General features: G+C 41.9%; 1 long non-coding RNA gene across 5 annotated transcripts; it reads right to left on the bottom strand.

The window, feature by feature from the left end:
- Nucleotides 1-5,846: 5,846 nt before the first annotated feature.
- Nucleotides 5,847-10,082, bottom strand: LOC105250171. Of its 5 annotated transcripts, none has more exons than XR_889096.3 (6): nt 9,661-10,080; nt 9,281-9,540; nt 9,047-9,188; nt 7,877-8,707; nt 7,379-7,614; nt 5,847-7,262 (listed from the first exon to the last, which is right to left on the bottom strand). It is a non-coding gene; the product is annotated as an uncharacterized LOC105250171 (long non-coding RNA). The 5 variants fall into 5 exon arrangements; XR_002192509.2 differs by having other exon boundaries at nt 5,847-6,421; nt 6,485-7,262; nt 7,379-8,707; XR_002192506.2 differs by having other exon boundaries at nt 7,379-8,707; nt 9,661-10,082.
- Between the last annotated feature and the right edge of the window lie 4,937 nt (nt 10,083-15,019).

Genomic DNA, 15,019 nt, shown 5'->3' on the forward strand with positions numbered 1-15,019 from the left:
GAGTCTTCTCGCATGCGCGGCAGTCTTCGCACGTGATTTGGAGTCTTCGCGCATACGTGATAGCCTTCGCGCGTCATCGGGAGTCATCTAGCATGCGCGGCAGTCTTCGAACGTGATTGGGAGTCTTCGCGCATGCGTGGCAGTCTTCGCACGTGATTCGGAGTCTTCTCGCATGCGCGGCAGTCTTAGTACGTGATTGGGAGTCTTCGCGCATACGTGATAACCTTCGCGCGTCATTGGGAGTCTTCTCGCATGCGCGGCAGTCTTCGCACGTGATTGGGAGGCTTGTCGCATGCGTGGCAGTATTTGCATGTGATTGGGAGTCTTCGCGCAAACGTGATAGCCTTTGCGCGTCATTGGGAGTCTTCTCGCATGCGCGGCAGTCTTCGCACGTGATTGGGAGGCTTGTCGCATGCGTGGCAGTATTTGCATGTGATTGGGAGTCTTCGCGCAAACGTGATAGCCTTTGCGCGTCATTGGGAGTCTTCTCGCATGCGCGGCAGTCTTCGCACGTGATTGGGAGTCTTCGCGCATACGTGATAGCCTTCGCGCGTCATCGGGAGTCGTCTCGCATGCGCGGCAGTCATCGTACGTTATTGGGAGTCTTCGCGCATGCGTGGCAGTCTTCGCACGTGATTGGGAGTCTTCGCGCGTACGCGGCATCCTTCTCTCGTGATTAGGAGTCTTCGCGCATGCGCGGCAGTCTTCGCACGTGATTGGGAGGCTTGTCGAATGCGCGGCAGTCTTCGCACGTGATTGGGAGGCTTGTCGCATGCGCGGCAGTCTTCGCACGTGAATGGGAGTCTTCTCGCATGCGCGGCAGTCTTCGCACGTGATTGGGTGTCTTCTCGCATGCGCGGCAATCTTCGCACGTGATTGGGAGTCTTCTCGCATGCGCGGCAGTCTTCGCACGTGATTTGGAGTCTTCGCGCATACGTGATAGCCTTCGCGCGTCATCGTGAGTCTTCTAGCATGCGCGGCAGTCTTCGAACGTGATTGGGAGTCTTCGCGCATGCGTGGCAGTCTTCGCACGTGATTCGGAGTCTTCTCGCATGCGCGGCAGTCTTAGTACGTGATTGGGAGTCTTCGCGCATACGTGATAGCCTTCGCGCGTCATTGGGAGTCTTCTCGCATGCGCGGCAGTCTTCGCACGTGATTGGGAGGCTTGTCGCATGCGTGGCAGTATTTGCATGTGATTGGGAGTCTTCGCGCAAACGTGATAGCCCTTGCGCGTCATTGGGAGTCTTCTCGCATGCGCGGCAGTCTTCGCACGTGATTGAGAGTCTTCGCGCATACGTGATAGCCTTCGCGCGTCATTGGGAGTCTTTTCGCATGCGCGGCAGTCTTCGCACGTGATTGGGAGTCTTCTCGCAAGAGCGGCAGTCTTCGCGCGTGATTGGGAGTCTTCGCGCATGCGTGATACTCTTTCGCGCGTCATTGGGAGTCTTCTCGCATGCGCGGCAGTCTTCGCACGTGATTGGGAGTCTTCGCACGTGCGCGCCAGCCTTCTCACGTGGATTGGTCAGGATTGGTCAGGATTGGTCAGGATTTGGTCAGGATTGGTCAGGATTGGTCAGGATTGGTCAGGATTGGTCAGGATTGGTCAGGATTGGTCAGGATTGGTCAGGATTGGTCAGGATTTGGTCAGGATTGGTCAGGATTGGTCAGGATTGGTCAGGATTGGTCAGGATTGGTCAGGATTGGTCAGGATTGGTCAGGATTGGTCAGGATTGGTCAGGATTGGTCAGGATTGGTCAGGATTGGTCAGGATTGGTCAGGATTAGGTCAGGATTGGTCAGGATTGGTCAGGATTGGTCAGGATTGGTCAGGATTGGTCAGGATTGGTCAGGATTGGTCAGGATTGGTCAGGATTGGTCAGGATTGGTCAGGATTGGTCAGGATTGGTCAGGATTGGTCAGGATTGGTCAGGATTGGTCAGGATTGGTCAGGATTGGTCAGGATTGGTCAGGATTGGTCAGGATTGGTCAGGATTGGTCAGGATTGGTCAGGATTGGTCAGGATTGGTCAGGATTGGTCAGGATTGGTCAGGATTGGTCAGGATTGGTCAGGATTGGTCAGGATTGGTCAGGATTGGGGGTCAGGATTGGTCAGGATTGGTCAGGATTGGTCAGGATTGGTCAGGATTGGGGTCAGGATTGGTCAGGATTGGTCAGGATTGGTCAGGATTGGTCAGGATTGGTCAGGATTGGTCAGGATTGGTCAGGATTGGTCAGGATTGGTCAGGATTGGTCAGGATTGGTCAGGATTGGTCCAGGATTGGTCAGGATTGGTCGGGGTCAGGATTGGTCAGGATTGGTCAGGATTGGTCAGGATTGGTCAGGATTCGGTCAGGATTGGTCAGGATTGGTCAGGATTGGTCAGGATTGGTCAGGATTGGTCAGGATTGGTCAGGATTGGTCAGGATTGGTCAGGATTTGGTTCAGGATTGGTCAGGATTGGTCAGGATTGGTCAGGATTGGTCAGGATTGGTCAGGATTGGTCAGGATTGGTCAGGATTGGTCAGGATTGGTCAGGATTGGTCAGGATTGGTCAGGATTGGTCAGGATTGGTCAGGATTGGTCAGGATTGGTCAGGATTGGTCAGGATTGGTCAGGATTGGTCAGGATTGGTCAGGATTGGTCAGGATTGGTCAGGATTGGTCAGGATTGGTCAGGATTGGTCAGGATTGGTCAGGATTGGTCAGGATTGGTCAGGATTGGTCAGGATTGGTCAGGATTGGTCAGGATTGGTCAGGATTGGTCAGGATTGGTCAGGATTGGTCAGATTGGTCAGGATTGGTCAGGATTGGTCAGGATTGGTCAGGATTAGGTCAGGATTGGTCAGGATTGGTCAGGATTGGTCAGGATTGGTCAGGATTGGTCAGGATTGGTCAGGATTGGTCAGGATTGGTCAGGATTGGTCAGGATTGGTCAGGATTGGTCAGGATTGGTCAGGATTGGTCAGGATTGGTCAGGATTGGTCAGGATTGGTCAGGATTGGTCAGGATTGGTCAGGATTGGTCAGGATTGGTCAGGATTGGTCAGGATTGGTCAGGATTGGTCAGGATGATTGGTCAGGATTGGTCAGGATTGGTCAGGATTGGTCAGGATTGGTCAGGATTGGTCAGGATTGGTCAGGATTGGTCAGGATTGGTCAGGATTGGTCAGGATTGGTCAGGATTGGTAGGATTGGTGGGGGGGGCAGGATTGGTCAGGATTGGTCAGGATTGGTCAGGATTGGTCAGGATTGGTCAGGATTGGTCAGGATTGGTCAGGATTGGTCAGGATTGGTCAGGATTGGTCAGGATGGGGGGGGGGGGGGGGGGGGGGGGGGGGGGGGGGGGGGGGGGGGGGGGGGGGGTCAGGGGATTGGTCAGGATTGGTCAGGATTGGTCAGGATTGGTCAGGATTAGGTCAGGATTGGTCAGGATTGGTCAGGATTGGTCAGGATTGGTCAGGATTGGTCAGGATTGGTCAGGATTGGTCAGGATTGGTCAGGATTGGTCAGGATTGGTCAGGATTGGTCAGGGTCAGGATTGGTCAGGATTGGTCAGGATTGGTCAGGATTGGTCAGGATTGGTCAGGATTGGTCAGGATTGGTCAGGATTGGTCAGGATTGGTCAGGATTGGTCAGGATTGGTCAGGATTGGTCAGGATTGGTCAGGATTGGTCAGGATTGGTCAGGATTGGTCAGGATTGGTCAGGATTGGTCAGGATTGGTCAGGATTGGTCAGGATTGGTCAGGATTGGTCAGGATTGGTCAGGATTGGTCAGGATTGGTCAGGATTGGTCAGGATTGGTCAGGATTGGTCAGGATGGTCAGGATTGGTCAGGATTGGTCAGGATTGGTCAGGATTGGTCAGGATTGGTCAGGATTGGTCAGGATTGGTCAGGATTGGTCAGGATGGTCAGGATTGGTCAGGATTGGTCAGGATTGGTCAGGATTGGTCAGGATTGGTCAGGATTGGTTAGGTTAGGTTAGGTTAGGTTAGGTTAGGTTAGGTTAGGTTAGGTTAGGTTAGGTTAGGTTAGGTTAGGTTAGGTTAGGTTAGGTTAGGTTAGGTTAGGTTAGGTTAGGTTAGGTTAGGTTAGGTTAGGTTAGGTTAGGTTAGGTTAGGTTAGGTTAGGTTAGGTTAGGTTAGGTTAGGTTAGGTTAGGTTAGGTTAGGTTAGGAGAGTGAAATGAGACTATCTCCCACTAAATGTCGATTTAGTGGGGGAAAATTTAAAAACGAGTTTTTTCGACGTTTCGTGACGTGGGGAATCATTTAAACCCTACTTTCGAAAAAGTGAAAATTAGTGCATCATATATTGTGTGGGTGTCATTGTGTGACGCTGTTAATGCTAATTATTAACAATTTTCTGTGGTCAGACTCTCCCGTCCCTAGTGACATCCACGTGGCACCTCATTGCGTGTAATATATCATTGAAGGTACAAGTACGCTTTTTTGACTTTAGTTTATTTAGTGTGGCGACTAATTAAGCACTCATTTGCGAAAGGAAATCGCTGATTGATGCTTTACAGTGTTTTAAAGTGACAATTAACATTGTGTAGCTCCGTCCTTCTTCCTCGTGTGATAGCGCTGGATTGCTTGATTTTGCTTTCCTAAAGACTTCTTTTGCAGTTTGGAGTACTGTGATATGTGTGATATGTGATAAACTGTTGGATAATAGTTGCATACCGTGCAGTTTAAATCGTAATTAATAATTATTTATACGGTTAACTGTAAAGTACAGTAAAGTGTATATTTAGTGCGGGCTGCGCAGTCAGTATTTTTCTGAGTTGTGCGCAATGCGCGCGTGTTCAAATTAGTGGTGGTACGATTGGGTGCTTCATACGTCATCATCAAGCAGACGCGCAGTGGACGGATTGTCGTATGTGCGCAGTGCGCGCGTGTTCAACTTTAGGTTGGTAGTGTGCCGTCTGTGTTGTACACCTAAGATACATTGTTGTTACACTTTAACCTCATCAATGTAGTCTGTCAAACTATTGACAATTAAATTAATCAGACGGTTTGGACCATATAACGTATTTGAAACATTTGATTATTACTTGATAATTAGTACATCAACATCTTCAATTTGAAAATAATGTATGAATGAACTTGGAGTCGAGGCTCTCTGGAGTGATATATATGAAATATGGGCGTGCTATAATATTTATATTATTATTAATAAAGAAACGGCATCCCATGCATTTTTATTAATGTTCTATGGTTGATGTTGTGTTCTGCGCCGTTATTGTATGTAAATCTGGCAATGAAGATCTTGTTTCTAGTCAAATAATAATGCAGACAAGCCTGCGAGTCTCGATAGTGGATGGTGTATAGGAATATACACTTTATACCACTATCCAATAATTTATAACTAATTGAGGAAAGACAATTGTTCGTGACTGATAACAATAACAATTTTTGCGCGTGGCCCTCCTTGGTGTACGGGTACACAGGAGCTGTGCAACCAGTTGGATTAGTTGTATGTTGTCATAGAATATAGAGAGTTTACTCTACGTACGCAAGACTTATTGTTAAATGAAATTAAATATTATAAAGCTATACGAATAATCGCAGTATTACGTAATAGACAATTACTGTTGTATAAATAAAACTACGGGTAAATAGTAGTAATTTATAAATAGTGTTAAGGAACTTAGTTAATCTATTCTAGGAATTACATAGATTAGCTAATGCATAGTAACTCCGTACTGTTGTACCATATTAGAAAGTAGATATAGTTTAGGAATAAATAGATCTTTTTATTAGAATCTAATAGCATAATCGCTTTAAAACGATGATTATAATAGGTAGTAAAGCAAGTCAAGGAAATTGACTTGCAGCGTGACGTTGCGTGACTTGTCACTCTTCTAATTATAAGATATTCAAGTATTATATATTAACTTAAATAGTATAGCAACCACATTAGTATAGTCTAGTATAGTGTTACTTTAGTTTATGAGTTATAGCACTGATGCTAATTAATTAATTAATAATCATTTATTTGCTGAATATATAACTCTGATGGTTATGAAATGGTGTTTTTTTCCCTTTATTAGTTATTCGATTTCAATTTTAATTTTAATTCAATGTAATTCATTTTCAATTAATGAATGATAGATCCTTGCAATAAGGAAATAAGTATTATCATTTTGTTGTCTTAAGTAAGAAGGCGTATACACTGCCTCTATTACTAGACATTTAAATTTACTAAATAACAGTAGAGAGGCAATTATGATTCTGCCATAACTAACATCCACGCGTGAATACTTGTTTGAGTGATGCACTTGTGTTGAATCAATCACGTAGGTGATACTTGGTTGTTATCGCCCTGTGCTCCCCGTGAATTGCTGGGATATTTGCTCGTTGCTATTGGCGAGCTGCGCAAGGGTGCACCCCACTGATGAGAGTATAGTTATATGGTGTATACCTAAAAGATAAACAGAATGTAGTTTAGTTTGGAAACATTTATGAAACATTTATGAATACGTACTTAAATTTTGAATTAGTTTGAACCTAATTGATTACAATTAGTTTAGATACATTCTGTTCCATTTATTGATAGTATCATATGCAGAATAGTTGATTTGATTCTATCTGTGAGAAAGTGAGTTGTATAATACATGTTACAGTAGCGAGCTCTTATTCTTAGATACAACAGAAAATAGTGTAATTAATGATAAAGAATTTAGTCAAGTTATTTTTGATGTCTTAATAAGCTGGCTAATTTTATAGCAACTCCGTACTGCTGTACTACATGTTAGAAGGCAGATATAATCTGGGAATAAATAGACTGTAATTATTCTACCTTGTTAGTATTGTTGCCCCAGAAAAGAGGACTACAATAACTTGTAAATAAGCCGAAGGAAATCGATTTGTGATTTATCATTCCCTTAATTTTAAGGTTTTCAAGTAAGCAATATATACTTGGTGTAAATCGCACATAAATCATTAATATAGTGTTGTTTTAAATTGAAATTATAGTATTGTTGCTGTTAACTAGCTAATTAATAATTGAGTTATTTTGTTGAACATTTAACCGTTAATGGTTATATAACTTAAGCTTTCATTATATTTCAACTAATGAATGATAGATCCCTGTGATATAATTCATGAAACGGATGCACTTGTGTTGAATAAATCACGTAGGTGATACTTGGCTGTTGTTGCTTCGCTGTTCCCTGTGTACTACTGCGACACTCGCTTGTTACTGTTGGGAGCTGCACAAGGATGCATTGTACTGATTAGTGTACAACTATATGGTAGTATATCTAAAAGATAAATAGAAAGTGGTGTAGTTGGAAACATTTATGAACATATACTTAAATTTCGAATTAGTTTGAATCTAATTGATTATAATTTATAGTATAGATACATTTTGTACTACCTTACTGATAGTATCACACGCAGAATAGTTGATTTTGACTCAATCTGTGAGCAAGTGAGTTGTATAATTTATGTCGCAATAGCGAAACGGATGCACTTGTGTTGAATGAATCACGTAGGTGATACTTGGTTGTTGCCTCGTGTTCCCTGTGAATTGCTATGTCATTTGCTCGTTGCTATTGGCGAGTTGCGCAAGGGTGCACCGTACTGAGGAGAGTTTAGTTATATGGTGTATATCTAAAAGAAACACAATATTAAATATAATATTGTTTAATATAGTAATACTAACTAATATGAATTATAAATAACTCTAATTAATGTTATGACATAATTCATGAAACGCATGTATATCTGCTTTGAACAGTGTATTTATTACTTCACCGGATGATAATACTTAAATTAGAACTGTGTATGAATATACATTGATACTAATATATAATTATAGTTATTAAGTGCAAAGATTGAATCTTAAAAGATTTAAATTATATGGACACTTTACATAATGTTGGAGTTATATAAATAATATTTGGTTGTTGTTTTTCTGTTGCACGAGTGCTTGACGCAAACTACTGACATTCATTTTGTCACGGTTGATGTGCTGCAAATAGGTGCATTGAACTGCTGAGTGTATTGCCTTAGAGGTATAATACCTAAAAATAGAAGCGTTATCATTTGGAGATACTTATGAATGCGCAGTTGGGTAGTGAATAGCATAGTAACTGAATTAGATGAATGAATCTGATTGTATTGTTGATTTTGTCTGGATGCATTCTGCTTTACTTTACGAATAAAAGTGCTGCTTAGAGATGAACTTATGTATCATAATATTACTAAATTAATATGGTTTATCTGTATATAGTAATTGCAAATGGTATTGTAGAGTGCAACTTTTGCAATGTCAACATAATATTTTCGAATATTGTACCAAACATACCACTAAATCTGGTATCATTAAATTGATATATAATTATAAATGACATTATTAACGTTACTAATATTGTATTAAATAGAATATAACGTGAAGCGTATATACAGCTCTGCTGAATAGTTGTATCTATTGTCTCACTGGTATGATAATATTAGAACTTTGCACAAATACACATTGACACGAGTATATTTGGATAATAACTGAGTTAGAAATTGAATTTATAAGTATACAAACTATAGATGGATACATATAATAATGCATCATGTAAATGATATGGTTGCTACCGCCCTTTTGATTGACTGTTGATTTATGTGATTTACTGACACATCTTGTCTATAACGGCTGATGAGTCGTAATCAGACACACTGTACTGCGGAGTGCACCACATTATTGGTATAATACCTGAAAACAGAAGGTTTTGTTACTCAAGAGTTATAATGAACATTATTCATATTGAAACGGCTTTGTGATTGTATGTACAATATAGTAAATGAATCTGATTATATTGCGGACTTTGTACGAGTACATGCAAAGGTTTGCAAACAATATTATTAGAATATAACTTTGCAAAACAAATATAATAAGACTACTAAATAGTATTAAAGATAATTACTAATATAATGTTACTGAAAATATATATTTAGTCCGTAAATAGTATTATTTAGACGATATTTGAATATCGTATTGCGTGAATGTTACTTCTCTCTTTTGTTATAACTATTATATTAGAAATAGATGTACACTTATGCCTTGCAGTTGTATTTTTGCATTGCTATGGATGCATTCTGCTTGCCTCCTCATTGGTAATTACATTGGCAGATTCTGATTTTACATATGGATGAGCGCGATATAGTGTATACGTTGCAGTGGTAGTAGTTATTTCCTAATAATTAATATAAAATAAATAAAAGAAATTAATGAAATGTCTAATGGAATAATTATCCAGAATTGATTATTCGCAATGACTGGTATTACTATTGACTAGTCTGTGTTTTTCACTGGTGCGAGGTACTGGAGCGTATACATTTAATTTTATGCCAAATAATTGTCATTGGCTGTTTTGGCGGAGTGCCTTTATAGCATTGCGTTGTTGTAGTGCATTGCATTGATAATATAATAAATTACGTGCAGTGTGGTTATGGTTATGCGAGGATTGACTGCAGAATACCTGTAGTGGACATTTACTCCGCTCTCTTGTATTGCATTGCAGTATATAAAGGAATTCTTCTCATAACCTGTAAATAGAAAACGATGACCTGGTAAACTGTACTCCATAATTTTTATCCATTAATTGAAATGTGTTAGCATGTACCTCATCAGGGACAAGTATAGGTTATGGATGCATTAGCACTTACTTGATATATTATTCGGCACATTAATATCTGTGTAGCGATATAAGAATTATGATATGTTCTCCCTTGCGAATATTGCGTTGATATAACTACAAAAATCCAATGCGAAGACATCGGATCGTTCAACCTCAATTACATGTGTGTGTTGGATGTTGCCGTCATTATCGTCACCTGGCACGTTTGCTAATCTGCATCTGTAATAGGGTGAACAATTATTAGTTCTCTCTGAATTACTGTTGTTAATACATAAGTAAAAATATAAGCGGTCCTTGAACACGCGGTGCGTATTATGACAGCTGGTCAGATACTATGCAGTGTATAGATGAGCGACCTAGGGAAAATTACTAGGCGAAAACTTAGGCTCCTATACACATGAAAAGACGTCCAAGTTAATTCGGTTAAGCCGAAAAAGAATGCAATTACTGTTTGAACATTGTCTGAATTACTCGACAATGGGTAATAATTAGTTATTAATATATGTTTTAGTTAATAATATTAATATAACTTTTGCTAGTAATAGCGTATAATCCTATTTTTATATCTATCCTATATATTATAATATTATAGCCTATAAAGTGGCTTTTACTAATGTTTATGCATTGTTGCGAGTATTAATTGTGGTTAACTACAGTATATTTGTTTTGTTAATTTCCGTTAGAAGCAAGCGTAGCCCGCGTCCGTGAGTTACCCTGTAGTGATCACCAATCGCTATAGAGCTCTAAACTGAAGACCGGAAATACATTTTTTCCTCGCTGCGCAGTCGATGCATACTTACGATAGGGGATGCGCGTCAGGTGCAATGGTATCTACTTGACCTCCCCCCTGAGATAGTAAGACTAATTTTTAGTTTCGGCTGCGCAGTAATTTTTATAAGTAGGTATCGTATGCGCATTGGGAGGATTGGTTTATCCTCGACCCAATAAGCTCTCCTATTGAGGAAAACTTACTTTGTTCTATTTAATAGTAGTAAGTATAAGTAAACCGAGCTTTGCCTGCATTTATTATTAATTGTTATACTGATATATAGCTATTATAAGATAGTTTAAGTAAAATAGTTCTATGTTACTAAATTATGCACATTATTAAATACCTCTAGAAAATAATTATTTTAGTTGACTAGGTTTAGATTGTTGCTACTAACAGAATAAATAATTAAATATAGATTACTATTGCGTTAATTGTTAACTGTAATAAATTAACCAACAATGGAGGAGACAATAAATATCCTAGACCTTATGAATAGGCTTGTCAAGGACAACATTTCCTCTGAAGTCCTTGTTGCCTGTGCTATCAGGAATTTGTACTCGTTGGAAAGATATGCTGTATCCGGGAATAATGTCTGCTTACGCAATAATATTCGTACGACAATTGCTTATGTAAAGTTATTGTATGACTATGGTCAGCAGATGGACATGTCACGGAAATATCTGTTGCATCGTATCAAGCTGATGGAAGTGCGAGAGCACGATTATAGTTTAGAACTAAGTCTACTTCGTGGTTTGTCTCCACTTACAGAAGAGCTCCCACCTACCAACACTGATGGAACTTTTAGGAACTCGTGTGAAAGCTGCTCGCAACCTACGAATAAAGAAAGTGACCAGGAGCTGGAAATTATACTGGATACGCGTATGATAAAGGAAATCGATCTTTCTAAGTTTGCACTTCATGACATTAGTAGTAGACTAGAGGACAAAAAGAACACGCTCCTTGAGATCGAGCAAGAGATAGATGACGCTTCTAATAAAATATTGTCCTCATTTGAGTTTAGTGCGTCATTAAATTCGGAGCTTTTTACATCTGGTAACTCCTGTAGGGTTGAGCGAACCCTGGGTCAAGTAACACCCAATCGCTCTAGGGATGGGGGCGCTCGAATTACGCCCCCAAAATCAATATACAACATGGAATTCACAAAGGACAAGGAAAACTTACCGTCTCAGGGAGTACTCGGATCTCCCAGAGACCGGCACAGTGGCGAGCCCGACGCCGCTGGGTCGACCGTCTTAGGACGGGAATCCTGCGAGGGCACTGTTGGGGTGGTCTCGGCCAGCGCCCCAGCAGAACAAATAGCTACTGCTGAGATTAATCCGTTGGAGGTTGTGTCATGCACCTACGAAATACCGGATGTTAACCAACCTGACGAGACAGTGGTGCAAAATATCAGGGAGAAAAAAAGGAAGGCCTCTACATCTCCAATCAGCGAGGCAGAGGACCCAATAGAAAGGTTCCCTCGTCGGCCCAATAAAGCTCGGATAATGGAATCTGTGGAGTCGCCCAAGAATATTAGCTCTGATAGTAGAAAATCGGGTACTAAAACGGATACTGATACAGAAGATGAGGAAGAGCTTTCATCGAATATGCGCGTCACGAGAGGAAGCAAGAAAAGGATTGAAAAAATGGCTGACTTTTCTCAGCTCAAGGCTTCTAAGCTCAAAAAATCTAGGAAGTCCGATATACTTAAGGACTATAAATCTGATGAACGGTTCGATGAAGCAGGCTCTAACGATTCAAGAGGTTCCTCCGCTTTTAGGGAGGAATTCATAGAGTCTGTGGTGGAGAGACAGAGGAAACTCTCCGGATGTTCGGATGAACATAACACCTCACTTTCGCGTAGGTCTGAGGGTACCCCACATGAATTTATGGTAAATAGTTCCGATAGTTGCATTGTTAGCAGTGGCTATTCGGCTAATAAAAGCACTAAGAAGAAGGATGGTAAAAAGAGTGCGGCTGAACGTTCATATAAAGATCAGGGACAGAAATCAAGAAGGAAAATAGCCATTCCGACTGCAGTATCTAAGGAAGAAGCAGAGAGAGAGCTGCAATTCTCAAGACAAAATTGGCTAGAGATGGACCCAGCAGCTTTGGGTGCGAGGTGTCTTGACCATCTGAACGAAATTGAAAACCAGAGAAGCCGTTGTAGCAACATCTCTGGACGAGTGGCTGGGCGTATGAAGGATAGTAAACGAATAGCTGCCGAAATTACAAAGGCAATGATCGAAAGGCTTACTTGCGCGGGAGATGCCTTTTCTCTAAAAAATGAAAACTTCGCACTGAGAGAGGAGCTTGAGGAAATCAAACGAAAAGAGCAATCGCAGAGCAAGGAGATAAACAACCTGCGGAAAATGATAACCGAACTGCAACGCGAAATTAGGTCGCTTAAGGAAGGCTTTGGGCCATTTCCGGTGATGACACCTAGTGCCCCCCCCTTGTATGGAGGCATAAAGCCTGTGAAAGCGCCGTCTCTGGATGTGAAGAGACTAGAAAGAAAGGAGAAGAAGAACTCTGTCTCCCCAGTAAGACTGGAGGTAGCGGAATCCAATATGGAGGTTGAGCTTCTTACAAGCGACATTCCTGGCTGCTCTAAGGATAGAGAATACATGGAACGCGACACAGAATGGCCGGGCGGAGCTGCGTCGATCCCGTGGACTAAAGAAGAGGACAAACACAAGAAAGAAGAGATAACTAGCGCTAAAACTAAAACTAAGTATAGAAGGAACTTAAACCCTAATATGTACAGCGAACATAATATATACAGCGATCCTAATATGTACAGCGATCCTAATGCGTATAGCGATACTAATATGTATAATGATAACGCTAATTTTAGTACTAAGTCTAAACTTAAGTCTAATCTTAAGAACTATGTTAAAAAAGTAGATAAAACTATCCCTGCAACACAATCTACTCCGCGTAGTAAGGGCATTAGGTTAGTTGAGAATATACAGATAGTACCCCCAGTCCTGCCCCCCCCCTCTAGTGATACGAATTGGAATAGGGTGGCAGGAAGGGGTCGTAGAATGACTGATAATAGATCGGGTTTTAATGTTCAAAGTCGAGTAGCGGATAAGAGAGAAACGGCCAAACCTGGTAAAAGATTCTTGAAACCGGCCGTTGTTACTATAACTAGCAAGCCTGATGGCCTTACGTACGCACAAATCCTAGCTAAAGCTCGTGAAAAGGTATGTCTTAGGGACCTGGGCATACAAACCACAGTTATCCGTCGTGCAATTAGTGGTGCCATTGTTATCGAAGTCCCTGGTCCGCAAGGAAAACAATTGGCAAGCGTCCTCAGATCCAATCTTGCAGAAGTCTTGGGACAAGATGCTAGGGTACAAAATCCTGTCACAATGGGAGAATTACGTATACGTGGCATTGATCCTTCGACCACCGAGGAGGAGATCTACCTTGAAATGGAGTCCATCAGTGGTGCACATCGCAACGAATTCAAGGTCAGTACCATATCTAATATGAGAGACGGAATGGGGGTTGCCTGGGTAACCTGCCCGCTGCAAACCGCGGTGAAAATCGCTGAAAATGGTGTGATGACGCTTGGTTGGACTAGGGTTAGAGTAGAGCTCCTAAAAAAGCGCCCTATACAGTGCCACAAATGTTGGCGCTTTGGACACGTTGCGTCACGGTGTGCCGCAGAAATTGACAGGAAGGGCACTTGTTTCCGCTGTGGTCAGGTGGGACACTTGGCTGGTGCGTGTAACACCGGAGTGTTGAGATGCCTTATCTGTGCAGAGGACGGCAAGGAACATAGGCATAGGATCGGCACACAACGTTGCCTCGAAAATCACGGATACCCTAGTGGTGTTGTATCCCTAAAAAAGAGAGTGCCTAGTAAGGCAAGAATAGGGTCACAATCGTCAAATCCATGATGCAAAGTGTTAGATTCATACAGATAAATCTCAATCGCAGCTGGGGAGCCTTGGATCTTCTTAGGCAATATATGGTAGAAGCTGACATTGGCCTTGCCATTGTCGCTGAACCCCCCAGCAGGCTCGAAGAGAGTAATACGTATTTCAAGAGCTTGAACGATCTTGCTGCTATCCTGTGGAGGCCGGAGGGATTAAACAACCTAAGCTGTAGAGTTCTTGAGCGTGGTCATGGGTTTGTTATCGCACAGATGGGGAATGTCTGTGTGACTTCTTGTTACGTATCCCCCAATGTAAACAATGATATTTTCTGTCGTACTCTAGATAATCTTAGTAACAGCATAAGTAGGCTTGCCACCCAACCATTCCTTGTTTGTGGTGATTTCAATGCGCACTCGACATTGTGGGGTTCCGCTACCTCAAATAGGCGTGGGGAATTAGTTGCAAGATGGTCGGCAATGCTCGATCTACGTCTACTTAATACTGGGACGGCATATACGTGTGTCAGATCACAGGGTGGATCTATCGTGGATTTGTCATGGGTTTCCTCTGGTATTGTCGACCGTGTTGAGGATTGGTCGGTGCTCGAACAGGTCGAAACCCTCTCTGATCATTTGTATATTGTCTTTACCTTTAAAGAACGTATATTTAAAAAAGGTAATGTTTCTGATCATAAAAGATGGAACTTTAGCAAACTAGATGACGAG

This window comes from Camponotus floridanus, unplaced genomic scaffold, assembly GCF_003227725.1.
Source record: "Camponotus floridanus strain SB8 unplaced genomic scaffold, Cflo_v7.5 scaffold1, whole genome shotgun sequence".
Classification (NCBI taxonomy): Eukaryota; Metazoa; Arthropoda; class Insecta; order Hymenoptera; family Formicidae; genus Camponotus; species Camponotus floridanus.